We start from the raw sequence: 15,501 nt of genomic DNA, 5'->3' as shown, positions 1-15,501 counted from the left end.
CCAGCATGTGTGTGTGTGGGTGACTGTCCCATTTCCAAGAGTGAGTGTAAGGTTTTAGAAAAATGTCTTAGAGTTGAGGGGGCTTAGAAATGCGTTTAGAGTCTTTCATTCCCCTTCTTGTTTTGTCAAATCCCAATCTGGAGATTTTCTGAGGTCTCTCTTCAGAGCCTGATATTGGTGGGTCAGTACTAAAACTTGGGTAATATTGAGTTGTTCATGAATGAATGTCAGGAGTTGGTATTTTCTACAGTCCTGGGACTGGGAAGAATCTAGCTGGGGTTTTTAGGGAGGAGCTGGGAAATGGCAGGGCCTTCGGACTTGGTGTCATGCTTAGGGCCCCTGCAGGAGCTCCCCTACCTTGTCAAGTTTGCTTACATCCCCCCCCCAGACAAATATATCAGTCATAATGTCTACATGTAGAGAAGACTCCCAGGGAGAGTTCGTTTGGTATTTTTTTAAGAGTTCTTATTTTAGCTTTGGGTATGCTGAAGCTTTTATCTGGAGGGTCCTGAGTCATCCTGTGGAGGTGTCAGCTTTACGTGAGATGTGTGGATCCAAATTGCAACATCATCTACTTTGAGAGTGGTGGTTGTCATAAGGAGTATGGTGTAGGGTCCCTTCCAGGAAGGTTTAAGGCTCTGGGACTGATGGCTCCAGATGTATATGGAATCACCAATGGATGATCTCTGGGTGTCTGGGCTGGTAGGCAGCAGCCAGAGGCTTCCACACCTGGGCTTGGATGATCAGGAGGGCCTTTAGGTGGGCAGATAACAGTCTGGGAAGAACAGCATCAGGATTATATAGCTCATTTGCCTTAGTGAGCAGTGGCAGCCCTCATATAGGATCTCATAAGTAGTGAGTTTAAATTGCCCGGGGGTGTTTTGAACCCAAAACAGGACAGAGGGATGGAGGTCTATTCAGTCATTTTGCCAGTCTCTAGGGCCAATTTTTGTTAATTTGTAAAAATTTTCTTTTAGAATTTTATTTATCTTATCTATCTGACCTGAGCTTTGGGGTTGGTAAGCACAATTTTCAATTGATCCCCAATGTCTTGGCCATGTCCTGACTTACCTGGGCAACAAAGGCAGGTCTATTATCGGACATGATTACCTCGGGCATTCTAAACCACGAGAAGATTTCTTTTATGATCTTCTTAGCCGTTACATTGGCTGTCCCAGTCCTGGTCAGTGTATGATGGCTATCTTCTTAGGCAACTGTGTGGCCTGGAGGAGGCTCAAAAATATTTCCGCAGATGTCAACAGTCCTCTTTGTCTGTATATTGCTCCATGTATTTGGGTAGTGGCAAAAGCATACCAGCCGTCTGTGTAGACATTCAGATATTGGAATAAATTCTGAAAGAACAGAGAAGTAAAGAGTCAGATATTGGAATAAATTCTGAAAGAACAGAGAAGTAAAGGAGTCAAAGACTATAAAGATCTTTTATGTCTACTGAATCCTTAGACCAAAGTGGGCAAGAATGTGTTTCCATGAATACTCTGATTGAATGCGTGGGCTCCTGTCCCCTCCCACAATATATTCCTCACTCTACCAAGTCAATTTGAGCAGTATAGGTGCTAACTCTTCTTTGAAGTTCTGGTAGAATTCTGCTCTGAACTCATCCAGCCCTGGGGTTTTATTGGGAAAAGGGGAGCTGGGAAGGAGTCTCTGATTTTTTTTCTTTCTTTCTTTCTTTTTTTTTTTTGTTTGTTTTTTTTTTGTTTGTTTTTTGTTTTTTGTTTTTTTTTGTTTTTCAAGACAGGGTTTTTCTGTAGCTTTGGAGCCTGTCCTGGAACTAGCTCTTGTAGAACAGGCTGGTCTTGAACTCATGGAGATGTGCCTGTCTTTGCCTCCTGAGTGCTGGGATTAAAGGCGTATGCCAGTACCACCCAGATGGAGACTCTGATTTTCAAGTCACAGTAAGACATATGTATGTATCTTTTCATAGGCAAAGCCCAGTTACTATAAATTTTTCAGAAATCACAAATCTTGCATAGAGTATGAATAAATTAATTCATGTAATGGAATATGATTTTAAGATGTGTTACATGGGGGGGCTGGAGAGATGGCTCAGAGATTAAAAGCATTGCCTGCTCTTCCAAAGGTCCTGAGTTCAATTCCCAGCAACCACATGGTGGCTCACAACCATCTATAATGGGGTCTGGTGCCCTCTTCTGGCCTGCAGGCATACACACAGACAGAATATTGTATACATAATAAATAAATATTTAAAAAAAAAAGATGTGTTACATGAATTTATGCTGTGGAACATTTGTTTAACGATGCAAAGATGTATTGCATTCATTTTTTTCATTTGTTTAACTCTATAAAGCTGTGTTAATGTGCCTGCCTAAAACACCTGATTAATCAAATATAGAGCTTAATAGCCAATAGCTAGACAGGAGAGAGAAATATGTGGGGCTGGTGGGCAGAGAGAATAAAGAGGAAGAGATCTAAAAATGCAGAGGAGTGAGAAATGAAGGAGAGTAAGAGTCCATGAGCAAGCTACCCAGCCGCCCAGTAAGCTACACAGTCAGAAGGAAAGAGATATGTAAAAAAGCAAAAGAAAAAAATCTCAGAGGAAAATGTGTTGAGGAGAAACAGGGTCATTTCTTGGTGGGAGCACATTGTATCATATGGGCTCTGTTTGCTAGAGGCAGAGGAATGTTTCCTTTAAGAGAGGTTTCCTGACTCAGCATTAAAGACAGAGACCTTGTAGTTCTTTTAGGAAGATCTACCATGAAATATTTAAATTGCGTTTATAAGCAGTCTGCTGCAGGCTTCTTGGTGTCTTCATGGACCTAGAAACTCCAGAGTTGTAATAATAAACACATCTCTCGTCAGTGCCTCCTCAGTGAAGCTAGACTCTCAGGAATCTATGGAATGCAGTGGAGCCAGCCAAAAAAGATACAGCTTTAATCCTAGCCGTGCTGCCAAGCAGATTAAAAACTCATATGCAGACCTCAGAGGAACTCTATTCTTTTTTTTTCAGTTTTTCAAGACAGGGCTTCTCTGTGACTTTGGAGCCTGTCCTGGAACTACTCTGCAGACCAGATTGGTCTCGAACTCACAGAGATCTGCCTGCCTCTGCCTCCCGAGTGCTGGTATTAAAGGTGTGTGCCACCATCGCCTGGCTTCAGAGGAACTCTAAAGCACAGGCTGAGAGGACACAGTGGAACAAGAGGTGGGTAAGCACCCACCCCACTCGGCACACACTCTCTAGGCCCTTGGCTCCCTACAAAACCATGGGCCCTCCCCCACCTGCATCAGCTTCTCTAGTGAGCCAGCTGGTAAGATTCCTACAGATAGTGTGCTCCAAATCCTCCACCCTCTCTATTGCACCCTGTAAGCTGCAAGTCCCACTCCACCCCCGAACCTTCATATCTCCTGTGACCTAAGAGGAACTTGCAAGCACAGGCTGCTACTGCACACAGCAGACAAAGAGGTAAGTGAACACCCACCCAGCTTGATACCCCACTCTCTAAGCCCTCAATACAGTAAGGTTCTGGTTATCCAGCCAGTCAGCAGACAAGCTTCCAGCAGTTCGGCTGCTCCAAAACTCTCAGAGTAGGAGGCTTCAAGCTAGAAGTCTTACTCTGGCCCCAAAACCTCTATCCTGCATGGCCTCAGAGAAACTCTGAAACAGAGACTGTTACTGCACAGAGAACATCAAGAGAGAAGACCACGACAGTGGACCAAGACAGAAGGCCAAGAGAGTCCTCAGTCACTCCCTAAGACACAAACAGTGTCAGTACAGAGCACATAAAAACAGCTCCCAAAGACACAGACAGTAACTGCAATGATTGTTCCAAGAGGCAAAGACTCTGTTAGCAACAATTTGAGGAAGAGATGGGTAGGTACCAATGGAAGAGCTTATTCAACAACCTAAAAAGCAACATGGTAACACCAGAACCCAATAGAAATATTACAGGAAGACTTGACCAGCCTATACCAGAGGAGGCTGAAAGAAATAATTTTACACATAACTTTAAGAGGATGATGGACAGATTTAAAGGGGTTATAAAAAATTTACTTAAAGAAATGAAGGAAAAGGCAAACAAAAAATTGGAAGAAATCAACAAATCTTGTAAAGAAAACCAAGAAAAAATAATCAAACATGTGAAGCAAAGAGTTGAAATACTTGAGACTTGAAAACTAAAATAAAGGCAATAAAGAAAACACCAATAAGGGGAATTCTAGAAATGGAAAATCCATTTAAACAAATGGGAGCAACAGTTGCACACATAACTAACAAAATAGAAGATGTGGAAGTAAGAATATCAGTAGTTGAAGGTACTAAAGAAGAAATAGATTCATTGGTCAAAGAAAATTTTAAATTCAACAAATTTTTAACACAAAACATCCAGGAAATCTGGGACATCATGAAAATTCAAACCTAAGAATAACAGGAATAGAAGAAGGAAAAGATCTCCAGCTCAAAGGCACAGAATACATATTCAGCAAAACTGTTGAAGAAAACATTCCCAACCTAGAGAAGTATATCACTATGAAGGTAGAAGAAGCTTACAGAACACCAAATAGATGGGAACAAAAACAAGTACCCTCACCATATAATAATCAAAATGCAGAGCATACAGAACAAAGAGAGAATACTGAGACCTGCAAAAGAAAAAGACCAAGCAATATTAAAGCAAACCTATCAGAGTTACACCTGTATTCTTAAATGAAACCATGAAAGGCAGAAGGTCCTGGACAAATATGCTGTAGAGAGTAAGAGACCATGATCACAGACAATTAGCCCCAGCAAATCTTTAAATGACCATCAATGGAGAAAACATAATATTCCATGACAAACCCATATTTAAACAATAATTATTCACAAATTCTAGCATAAAAAGAGAAATAGAAGAAAAACTCAAACTCAAGAAAGCTAACTGTGCCCAAAAAAAATAGCAAAAGATAACTCCCTATCAGCAAATCCCAAAGAAAGGAAACACAAGCACTACAACCAAAAATAACAGGGATTATCAATCACTGGTTATTAATATCTCCAAATATTATTGGACTCAATTCAACTATAAAAAGACACACACAGGCTAAGAGAATGGATATGAAAGCAGAATATATCCTTCTGCGTATATAAAAAACACACCTCAACATCAAGGACAGACAGTGCCTCAGAGTAAAGGGATGTGAAAAGATTTTCAATAAAATGAACCTAAGAAACAAGCATGTTTAGCTATCCTAATATCTAACAAAATAGAACCTTCAAACTAAAATCAATCAGAAGAGATGGGGAAGTACACTTTATAGTCGTCACAGGAAAAAATCCATCAAGACTGAATCTCAATCCTGAACATCTATCCCTGAAATACAAGAGGACACACTTATGTAAAAGAAACTGTGCTAAAGCTTAAATTGCAGTCAAATCCTACACACAAATAGTAGGAGACTTCAACACCCCATTCTCCCCAGTGAAAAGGTCAGTCACACAGAAACTTAACAGAGAAATAAGACAACTAACAGATGTCAGGACTCAAATGGACTTAACAGACATTTAGAGAGAACATTCCTCCCAAACACAAAAGAATATAAATTCTTCTCAGCACCTCATGGACCTTCTCTAAAATTGACCCCATACATGGTGATAAAGCAAACCTCAACAGACACAAAAAATTGTAATAACCACCTGTGTCTTATCAGATCACCATGTTTTAAAGTTAGAATTCAACAACACTAATCACAGAAATCTACACGCCCTTGGAAAGTGAATAGTGCTCAGCTGAATCAACAATGGGCAAAGAAGAAAGAAGGAAAGAAATTAAAGACTTTCTAGAATACAAAGACTTTCTAGAATACCCAGACCTATGGGACTCTATTAAAGCAGTGCTGTGAAGAAAGTTCATAGCACTAAGTGCCTCCATAAAGGAAGTGGGGAAATCTCACACTAGTGAGTCAACAGCACAACTGAAAGCTCTAGAACAAAAGAAGCAGACTCACCCTGGATGACTAGATGGCAGGAAATAATCAAATTTAGGGGTGAAGTCAATAAAATAGAAATGAGGAAAACACTATAAAGAATCAATGTAAAAAAAGAACTGATTCTATGAAAAAGATAATCAAGAAGATAGACAAACCCTTATCCAACTTAATCAAAAGGTAGAGAGAACATCCAAATTAACAAAATCAAAAATGAAAAGGTGGGTGGAGCAACAGACACTGAGAAAATCCAGAGAATCGTTTCATCATACCTCAAAACCTGTATTCCACAAAATTGGAAAATGTAAAGTGAATGGACAATTTTCTGAATAGGTACCACATACCAACATTAAATAAAGACACAGTGAACAATTTAAATACACCTGTAACCTTCAAGTTACTAGAAGTAGACATTAACAGCCTTCCTCCAACCCCCCTCCAAAAAAAAACCCTGGACTTGATGGTTTGAGTGAAGAATTCTACCAGAACTTCAAAGAAGAGGAAACAACTGTACTCCTCAAATTGTTACACAAATTAAAAACAGAAGGAACATTTACATAAAAACATTTCCATTTTATGATGTTACAGTTACCCTGATACTAATCCCACAAAAAGTATCAAAAAGGAGAATTACGTAGCAGTCTCCCTCATGATCATTAATGCAAAATTATTCAGTGAAATACTGACAAACTGAATCTAGGAATACACCAAAATAATTATTCACCATGATGAAATTGGATTTCATACTAGAGATGCAGAATGGTTTAACATATGAAAGTCTGTCAATATAATCCACCATATAAATAAATTGGAAGAAAAAATATAATCATCTCATTAAATGCTGAGAAGCATTGACAAAATTCAACACCCCTTCATGATAAAGGTCTTGGAGAGATCAGGGATACAAGGAAAGTATCTTACCATAATGAAAGGAAAGGACAGAAAGTCTACAGCAAACATCAAAAAAAAAAATCGGAAAAAACTCAATATGATCCCACTAAGATCAGGAACAATACAAGACTGTCCTCTCTCAACATACTTAGTAAACTTAGTCCTTTAAGCTCTAGCTAGAACAAAGAGAAAACAAAAGAAGATCATGGGAAAACAAACGAAAGGAAGAAGTCAAGCTTTTGCTATTCACAGATGATATATTAGTATACATAAGTGACCCCACACACTCTATCAGGAAATTGATTATACCTGAGAGAGATTTAACATAAAGGTTTTGAAATGGGAAAAGCCTTCACTAATCTGTAAAATTTGAGATGATATGACCATCTTTAACTGCTTGCTGGCAGTGCACACTTTTAACACCTTGACAATTATCTTTTATGTTACCTTAAAATTCTCTTTAGCTGTTAATATTCTGGACATCTTTTTCCCTCTGGGACAGGAAATCACTACACCCACCTAGATAAGCACATTGCACAATGCAAGCCAGCTAGCCACACTGGGTCCAGGAGGAAAAAGGAAAAATTCCTGTGGAGTGCAAGATTGTGACATCTGTCTGCTTTTGTAGCCTAGGACAAGTGCTATTGAAATGCTTACCTTGGCCTATCTAGAAAAGATCTTTGAATGGGGTGGGAGAAATGGTCAGGAATCACTCTTCTGAGACTTTAAGCACACTACAGACCTGTGGACAGTGTTCTTGTCACTCAGACTGCACTAGCCAATCAGGCCCTCCAGGTGACCTGCCAGTCATAAGCAGTGCAGGGCTCTTCCAGGCAGCCACTTTCAGACTTGGCTTTGCAGAGGAGCTGTTCGCAGTGGTTTCATGTGCTGCAGTGAAATTGCTGCTGCTGGAAGTTGATGACCTGAGAGCTTTGGCGAACTGGGAAACAACAACATAGTGAGCACCGCTGTCTCCAGATGGGGAGGAGCAGGCAGAGGGTGAGGTGCAGGAGACAGCATGGTGCATCCTCCTGGGATCTGTGTGGGAACCTGCTGCCATATTCCCTGTGTTGTAAAGTCTCATGTGGTCTTTGTTAATTCCTATACTTAGGAACAGGCCTCTGAATAACTTTGCGCTGGGGCCTTAATCTGCTTAGAGAATTGGGAGCAGGGTGCTGTGTGTACAAACAATTTTATTGTCAACTTCAATATGCCATACTCAGAGAGGCCTACTTTCTCCAGTATCTTCTTGAAATTGAGCACTTTGCATTTAACCTTTACATACAATCTCCATTTGTGTTTAACTATGTGGACAGTATCAAGGCATCTCATTGTTGGGTAGCACTGCACTTCTAAGTTGCAACATAGAAGAGTTGAGTTGCTGATATAAAGGATTGGCCAATGCCTTGGAAATAGTTCAGTCTCCCAAAGTAGAATTAGCTGAGGGAGAACTGCCTCTAAATCACCCAAAATTTAAATGTATTTTAATCAGGGCTATTAGAGATTAGGATGCTAGAGTACACATTGTTCAATTGGATTGTCCAGATATTTGGCTCCAAACAATTACAAAGTAGCCACCACTGACTTAAAACCAGACACATCACCATATCAAAAAACAACTTCCAACAAGCTTTTAACTGAGGCATGACAGGTTCCTAAGCTATTTTAAGGCCTGATGTGGTATAAAGTTCCAGTTTTCTATGTGAGAAAAGCACAGTTCTTCCATGTTGTAATAGGAGCGGCGGGGCTGCGTCCCCGGCACCCGGCCGCCCGCATGGCTAGCTTATGTCCCGAAATAATTACATGGAAACTGTATTTTTTTAAACACTGCCTGGCCCATTAGTTTTGGCCTCTTATTGGCTAGCTCTTACATATTGATCTAACCCATTTTTAATATTTTGTGTAGTACCACGAGCTGGCTTACCAGGAAAGATCTTAACCTGCGTCTGTTTGGAGTGGGAGAATCATGGCGACCCCTGACTCGGCTTTTTTTTTCCAGCCTTTTGTTCTGTTTACTCCACCCACCTAAGGGCTGGCCTATAAAGGGGCCAAGGCAGTTTTTTTATTAAATGAAAGTAACTCCTCCATCATTTTTTTTTGTTTAAACAAAAAAGAAAGGCTTTAACTTTAACATAGTAAAATTACATATAACAAAATGGTTATCAAGCAAGAATTACAGTTATAATATTTATATCTATTTTATCATAACTAAGGAAAACTATAACTATCTATCCATTTTTTAACTCCATCAAAGACTCCAGAAGGATATAATATTACCTAAGTAAACAAGAAGTAAGATACTTCAAACTCTAGAAATGACAGAGACATCTCGCTGTCTGGACAGTCATCCAAAGTTTTTTTGTACCGTTGGGGCATCTGTCTTTAGCCTACAGGCCCATAGTATCCAGCAGACATTTTTATCAAGCAGGAAATTTCAAAGACAGTTTAGTCACTTTTTGCTGTGTCCTGTAGAATGTCTTGCAGACTCTTTTATGAGTCAGGAACCCCGAAAGACCATCTCACCTTTAGGCAAGTTTAGCAGTCCTCTCTCTGCGGGTTTTTTGTGTCCAGTTTATGTATCAGTCCATGCAAGAGCAGTTTTTTGTCCAAATGGCTATCAAACTCCATAAGGAGCCTCTTTGGTGCCCATCTTCTTCTTGAAGTAGATTGGTGCTGCCAGAAGCAGATGTGTCTCATTATCATGAAAAGCCCTAAGTTATTAAAATATTAAATGTCATATTTTGCAGTCTTTGGAAGATATGAAGAATGCCTATCTAAAATATATCTATCCACATCTAGAAAATCTAAATAACATGACTACAAGCTTGACTATTATTGATGATTATCCATTAACAACCTATATTTCCTAATTATACATTACATTTTTAAATGAACTATACAATCACAATACCTTAATCAAGATCAGAAATACATATGCATATAACAAAATTGACCTTAAAATCCATATCAATGTAAATTATTTATATCTATATCATATTACCCTTTAAATGTAAAAGAACATTTATAAACAATATTTGGGAACATGGGCGCAGTTTTTTCTCTCCAAACTGCTTCCTGTTGTATGGGGGCGCTGTTATTTAGGTCTTTTATGGGATAACCTGTGTGCCAGGGTCATCTCAGTCGGCAGTTGAGTGAAGTAATTTTTTGAAGGTGTTCACAGCAACCTTTTAGGAGGGCGTGGTCTATCATACCATATAGGGATAGAAGAAATCCACAGGGTCGCATCCTCTGTGAAAACAAAAGAAGACCCTCTCCAAAGCATCACATCCTTAGATGCAAATTTTGAAATCATAATACCCTTGTATCCATTTTGGTTTAGCTTGGCAGCCCATATAATAAAATGTCTCTCTGTACTTAGCTCCTTTACAGTCAAAAATTTTAAAAAAAACACAATAATACAAAGAATCCAGACTCTCTGTGAATTTTTTATTTTTACGTGGCTTATTTGTCTTTATTTCTTTTAATCTATAATTATCTGTATTCTGTCTCTTTAAAGACTTTACCCTTTTTTAAAAGACATTAACTTTATTTTCTATATATTTTTTAAGCCTACATACATTTATCCAACAGTGTCTGAATCTGTATTATTATGAATCTGTAATTTTTTTATTATTTAGGAGTATTTTTTAAAATGTCAAGCATTTTTTAAAAACTTAAGTTGTACCATGTACAGATAATACGGTACCTCCTGTGTTTTGTCCAGTCTAAACCTTAACTGTACTGTTATTATGGTAATTATGGTAGTTTTTGTCTGAGACCAGCATAGTTTAGCATGGCAGAGCCGAGCCCTCTTGTCTCAGAGCCATTTGGTGCCCCTGAGCCACACACAGTTTTAGGCACACAGCAGTCCACATTGCCATCAAGCAAGCCGTAGCACTTTACTCCAAATGCTCCATTTAAAAGCTCTGTCTCCCACAGGAGCCAGACAGAGATTGTAATGGCGGCACAGCCCAGAAAGCCGGCATTTTAAAACAGCCAGTTTTTTTTTGTTGTTGAGTCAGGACAATTTTTTTGTGGCATGTAACCCACAAACAGCAAAAAGCTGTTTTAAATTTTTTTTGTCCTTTTTAAGCCCTCTCAGGTTTTACGTGGAGTTTATTATTACGCTGGGCGTCATTTTGTTGTAATACGAGCGGCGGGGCTGCGTCCCCAGCACCCAGCCATCCGCATGGCTTTACCCAAAATAATTACACGGAAACTGTATTCTTTTAAACACTGCCTAGCCCATTAGCTCCAGCCTCTTATTGGCTAGCTCTTACATATTGATCTAACCCATTTTTAATATTTTGTGTAGCACCATGAGCTGGCTTACCAGAAAAGATTTTAACCTGCGTCTGTCTGGAGTGGGAGAATCATGGCGACTCACTCACTCAGCTTTTTTCTCCCAGCATTTTGTCTGTTTACTCCACCCACCTAAGGGCTGGCCTATAAATGGGCCAAGACAGTTTCTTTATTAAATAAAAGTAACTCCTCCATCAGCAGGTTCCCACCCAGATCTGAGGAAAATGCACCTCACCTCACCCTCTGCTCCTCCCCATCTGGAGAAAGCATTCCCTTGCTCACCATGTTGTGATTCTCCAGCTCATCAAAGCTCTCAGTTCATCATCTCCCTGCAGCAGCAAAGGCAGACAGCACATAATCCACTGGTGCCAGCTCCACTGGAAAGCCTAACATGGAGGCAGGTCCCAGGAAGAGCACTGCACCACTTCTGACTGGCAGGTCAACTGGAGGGTCTGATTGGGTAGTGAGGCCTGAGTGGGATAAACCTTCCCAAAGGGCTATAATTTGCTTAAAGAGACAACACAATGGTTCCTGGCCATTCCTTTCTGCTCCCATCAAAAGTCTTTTCTAGATCTGCAAAAACACGCATTTCAATAACACTTGCTCGAGCCTCCAATAGCAGACACTCCCACAATCCTGCACTCCATAGGAATCTTGCCTTTTTCCCCCAGGACACAATGTGGCTACCTAGCTTGTACAGTGAGCTGTGCTAGGTGGGTGCAGTGATTTCCTGTCCCACAGGTAGAAGGCAGCCCAGAATATTAACAGCTAAAGACAATTTTTAGATCACAAAAGGAAATGTTTGTTGTGTGGTTTTATGCTGAGGTCAGATGAACTAAAGGTACAGTTTACCTCACTGTCACAGGGATTTCAGACAATCATGAGAAAAAAGCAGGAACCAGATCTTAAAAAAGACCTTTCCCCCAACAGAAGGCTGGGTGGTGGCTCATTGGCTTTACAAGTTTTATTTCTGAAATTCAGAGCAAATTCCAGGCAAATGAAAAATATTAAAGAGAGTAGGGTTCATGGAAATTTAAATACATAGAGAATAATGGAGCCAGGAAGAATGTCTTTATGAGCACTGCTGTGAATAAAATATACAGCTGTGTTACAGCATGAACAAGACAGGGCAAATGAACTCACCATTTTAGTAGAAATTGGGCTTATGACAAAGTCTCAAAAGCTGTGGTCCAGGTCATCTTAAAAATAGCTGTCTACTAATGGAATTTGGAAGAATTCAGTAGATGTCTGCACAGCCTTTTGTCTATGATCAAGTGAAGAATCCAGTAGTTGTTCAGTCCATGAGGTTCAATGTTTCACCTGGTTTTCAATATACATCAAAATTCCAAAGAAGTCGACTCTAATGCTAATAATGGAATGAACTCAGTAGCCAGAATTTGATACCAGAGCAAAAAGAGAGCTTCTTTCTTCAATATCCTTTCTATTATTCCAGCTGCAATCATCTAGAAGGTGAGGTCTAGGTTAAAGGTGGATTATAGTCTTTGTTTGGATTTTTGTTTGTTTATTATTTCTGTTTTTGTTTCGTTTGTTTTGTTTGGATTGGTGTTTTCAAGATAGGATTCATCTATGTAGACCTGAAACTCATTCTGTAGGCCAGACTGGTCTCAAACTCAAAAAATCCCACTGTCTCGGCCTCTTGAGTGATAATATTAAAGATGTGCACTGCCACCAAGCAGCTAAAAGTGGAGCTTGCAGGGTGGTGATGGTGTATGCCTTTAAACCCAGGAACTGAATGCAGAGGCAGGTGGACCTCTGTGAGTTCGAGTCCAACCTGGTCTACAAGAGCTAGTTCCAGGACAGGCTCCAAAACCACAGAGAAACCCTGTCTCAATAAAACAAAAAAAAAGAAAAGAAAAGAAAAGAAAAAAAGAAAGAAAGAAATAGTTCCAAAACAGGGTCCAAAGCTACAGTGAAACTCTGTTGCAAAACACCAAAAAAAAAAAAAATGTGGAGCTTACCACCTCAGATGATCCACATGAATGAAGGGTTTACCTATTCAAAACCTTTAATTAAATAAAATCCCTCTCAGGTATAATCAATTCTTTGTGTAGTTGATAATCCCAGAAGTAGTCAGTTTGACTACCAAGAATAGCCAACTCAAGAGCCAAGATAGAGAAATGAGAAAATTTTCATCCCTGCATTAGGTATAGAAAGCATAGGAGTTTTTTTTTTCCAAAGAAGTCTTTTTCCTAAAAAAAGGAAGGATGGAAATTTTACATAGGGAGTCTGGACATGCTCACATAATATTCTTCCTCTTTTTAAGCATGCTCCATCAGCGAATCCATTTCTAAACACGATCCCAATGTAAAAGCAAAGACATTTAGTGACATTCTTACCTCACTCATGCTGGAACATATATACATTATAAAAATGGTGGAAAGAAATGTCTCTGGCATGCTCATATTGCACCACAATGTTTTATTTGAAAATCCAGTAAATGACACTGTGAAAAGTTGATTGTCAACCTTAATGTTTGATCTAAAATAATAACTGGACCAATACCTTAATTCTCACAGAAACAAAAGATAGAGAACACAAAACCAGAAAACTTCAAGGTAAAGTCACCTAACAGCACTGCATACTGAGAGAAAGAGACAGAGAAAGAAAGAAGAAAACTGAATAACATACAAGAAATGAATCACTTGAAACCTGGGACAATATCGTGTTCACAGTGGCAAAGACAGGGGATAGGCATGAGCTCAACAACATGGACTTGCATTCACAATGGCTGACCTCACTAAAGCTGCTGCTGATTGTCAGATGACCAAACAGTAGAGACCAACATTGAGCCTCAGATATGACACCATTGCTGCAGTAACCAGCCATCAACCTACTGGGAGGTTGACTACACTGGACAACTTCCTCCATGGAAAGGACAAGTTTTTGACTTAGGCTTCTTTCCACCTCTCCCCATAGCTGTTCAGTCGCAATGAAGCACACAAAGGCTTACATTAATTATAAACTGGTTGGCCTATTAGTTCAGGCTTCTTATTGACTCTTACATCATTCATTAACCCATAAATATTGCTGTGTTACCCACGTGGCTTGGTACCTTTCATCAGTGAGGCTTTATAATCTTGCTACAATTTACTCAGGTGAGATTGCAGATTCAGCCATTCCTCTTCCAGAACTCCCGTTCTGGTTGCCCCACATAAACTTCCTGCCTGGTTACTGGCCAATCAGCCTTCTATTAAAGCAATACAAGCAACAAAACTTTATAGGGTAGAAGACAATTGTCCCTCAGCAACAAGTTTTTGTCCTTATAGGAGTAGATACTTATTCTGGTTATGGATTTGCCTTTCCTACAAGTAATGCTTCTATAAAACCCTGATCAATGTATTTACAGAATGTCTTATCCATGGACATTGTATTCCCTACAGTATTGCTTCTGAACAGGGATCTCTCTTCCCAGGCAGAGAAACCTGAGAGTGGTCTTACAATCATGGAATCCTCTGCTATTAACATGTTCTCCAGCATCCTGAAGAAGCTGGACTGATAGAAAGGTTGAAAGAACTTTATTCATTTGAAAAAAAGAGTTACAGCACCAATTAGCTTTCAGCGTCTTGAGAGCTGGGACAAGTTTCTCCAGAAAGCCATATATGCTCTGCATATACACAATATATGGTATGGTTTCTCCTGTAGCCAGGATCCATTGGTCCAGGAATTTAGGGTTGAAAGGAAATATTTCCACTCACTATTACTACTAGGGTCCATCTATGAAAGTCTGTGCTTCCTATATCTGCCACCAAAGTTCTGATGGCCTGGACGTTTTGGTACCAAAGGGGAAGAGCTCCTGTCAAGAGACACATCAAATATTCTATTGAACTTTAAAAGCAGACTTCCCTCTCATCATATGTGCTTCAAATGTGCTTAAGTCCACAGACAAAGAAGGGAAAAACAACCTGAGGCATGGTAATATATGCAAATTTCCATGCGGAAATTGAATTACCTCTGCACAATGGAGGTAAGAAGGATTATGTCTGGAGTGCAGGAGATCCTTTAGGACATCTCTTTGTGGTACTGTGCCTTGTGATTAAAGTTAATGGGAAACTATAACACCTTATCCAGGAAGGATAAAAAAAGAAGGTATGGGTCACTTCTTAGGAAAAGCCCCAGGACCACGTGATGTGCTAGCAGAGGGTGAAAGAAAGTATAATAGAGAATGGCCTGGCATTCTCCATCATCCTGAAGAAATTCACCTCAGAGAAAGACTGAATGAACTTTGTTCTTTTGAAGAAACAGTTACAGTACCAATAAGGTCTCAGCATTGTGAGGACTGGGGCAAGTTTCTCCAGAAAGTACTATAAGCACCGAATCTGCATGCAATATATGTTATGGTTTTTCCTGTAC

Source organism: Chionomys nivalis, chromosome 26 (genome assembly GCF_950005125.1).
Source record: "Chionomys nivalis chromosome 26, mChiNiv1.1, whole genome shotgun sequence".
Classification (NCBI taxonomy): domain Eukaryota; kingdom Metazoa; phylum Chordata; class Mammalia; order Rodentia; family Cricetidae; genus Chionomys; species Chionomys nivalis.
The sequence above is the reverse complement of the archived record's forward strand: the minus strand, read 5'-3'. Positions refer to the sequence as shown.